The sequence below is a fragment of the Mus pahari genome, chromosome 3, assembly GCF_900095145.1.
Source record: "Mus pahari chromosome 3, PAHARI_EIJ_v1.1, whole genome shotgun sequence".
In the NCBI taxonomy this organism is placed as follows: domain Eukaryota; kingdom Metazoa; phylum Chordata; class Mammalia; order Rodentia; family Muridae; genus Mus; species Mus pahari.
This window is the reverse complement of record NC_034592.1, coordinates 40,894,479-40,896,514: the sequence shown is the minus strand read 5'-3', so window position 1 is coordinate 40,896,514 and position 2,036 is coordinate 40,894,479. Positions and strand designations below refer to the sequence as shown.

The 2,036-nt window shown below is 39.3% G+C and overlaps 1 pseudogene; it reads left to right on the top strand.

Moving 5' to 3' along the window:
* Positions 1-654: 654 nt before the first annotated feature.
* Positions 655-1,229, top strand: LOC110319183 (annotated as a pseudogene).
* Positions 1,230-2,036: the final 807 nt, after the last annotated feature.

Here is a 2,036-nt window from a genome sequence, read left to right as displayed (position 1 = left end):
TCTCTTCTACAAATTTCCCCCAAATCTACAAGATAAGAAACAAATGCAGGTTCTAGATAGAAGGAAATCAGTCTCATGTCCAATAGAAGCAGACGTGATATACATGTGCAAACTTTTTTTTAATGTAACCACTAAGATCCCCTTAAATGAAAGTTAGCTGAAACACTAGCAATATGAATTTTAAATGCCAAGAGCAAATTATCTAGTCTTCCCTGAATATCTATAGGTCCTATATCAGGGGATTTAATTAAACTCAGAAGACAAATATTAAAAATATATGCCAGTATGAAACACATATAGACATTTTTGTCAATTATTCTTTAAGAAATACATTATAAGAATACTTAACATGGCATGTGTATCATATTATTTATTATATGACTTGAAGATGAATATACATAGGAGAATCTTTTCATGACCTTTTGTAAGTATAAAATATATAGGAAAAGTATGTAAGTACATGCCAATACCATGCATTTTGTATGGTATTTTGATATTTGAAGGGAGTCCTATAACTCATCCATTGAGGATACAAAAGAGTGAGTATACTACTACGAATTATATTCTCACTATGAATCACGAAGATACCAACATATAATATACTCTTTGTCATGGGTCTGAGTTCGTAGGTACAGCGAGCCTAGCTAAGTCAGCATGCCGATCACCAGAAGCTGGGATTGTTGCAAAACCATGTGACCCCACGGAGACCTTTTGAGAAATCCAGTCTCATCCTGGAGCTAAAGTTGACTTGAGACTGTGGACTTCAAAACAAATATGACGTGTGGAGTGTCAAATTTACCTTGGCCAAGATCTGTAGGGGGACCGGGGAGCTGTTGACAACGCTGGACAAGAAGGATCCTCAGTGTCTGTTTGAAGGCAAAGGTGACTTGTTCACATTGGGGTGCTGGATGAGGGCAAGATGAAACTGCATTACATCCTGGGCCTGAAGACTGAGGAATTCTTGGAGAGAAGGCTGAAGATCCAGGTCTTCAAGCTGGACCTGGCCAAATCTATTCACCATGCCTGTGTGGTTATCTGCCAATGTAACATCAGGGTTCGCAAGCACGTGGTGAACATCCCATCTTTCATTGTTCCTCTGGACTCCCAGAAGCACATTGATTTCTCTCTCTGTTCTCCTTATTGGTGGCAGCTGGCCAGGCAGAGTGAAGAGGAAGAATACCAAGAAAGGCGAGGGTGGTGCTGGACCTGCTGATGAGGAAGAGGATTAATTAATGCCTTGGTGCATGGGAGGATTGTCTAGTTTTTCAGTTGACAATTGATACTTGATTCAAAAAAAGGATACCATTTGTCGATTCTTGATCTTACAGCACAAACTATTGGTGTTCTGTTCAGGAATCTTTCCCCTGTGCCCATATCTTCCAGGCTCTTCCCCACAATCACCTTTATATGTTTCAGTATATCTGGTTTTATATGGAGGTCCTTGATCCACTTGGACTTGAGCTTTGTACAAGGAAATAAGAATGGGTCAATTTGCATTGTTCTACATGCTAACCACCAGTTGATCCAGCACAATTTGTTGAAAATGCTGGGTTTCCCCCCCCCACTGTACAGTTTTAGCTCCCTTGTCAAAGATCAAGTGACCATAGGTGTGTGGATTCATTTCTGGGTCTTTATTACTATTCCCTTCATCTACCTGCCTGTCACTGTACCAATACCATGCAGTTTTTAATCACAATTACTCTGTAGTACAGCTTGAGGTCAAGGATGGTTATTCCACCAGAGGTACTTTTATTGTTGAGAATAGTCTTCACTATCCTAGTTTTTTTGTTATTCCAGATGAATTTGAAAATTGCTCTTCCTAACTCTGTGAAGAATTGAGTTGGAATTTTGATGGGGATTTCATTGAATCTCTAGATTGCTTTAGGCAAGATGGCCATTTTTTATTATATTAATCCTGCCAATCCATGAGCATGGGATCTGTCCATCTTCTGAGATCTTTGAATTCTTTCTTCAGAGACTTGAAGTTCTTGTCATACAGATCTTTCACTTGCTTAGTTAGAGTCACACCAAGGTAT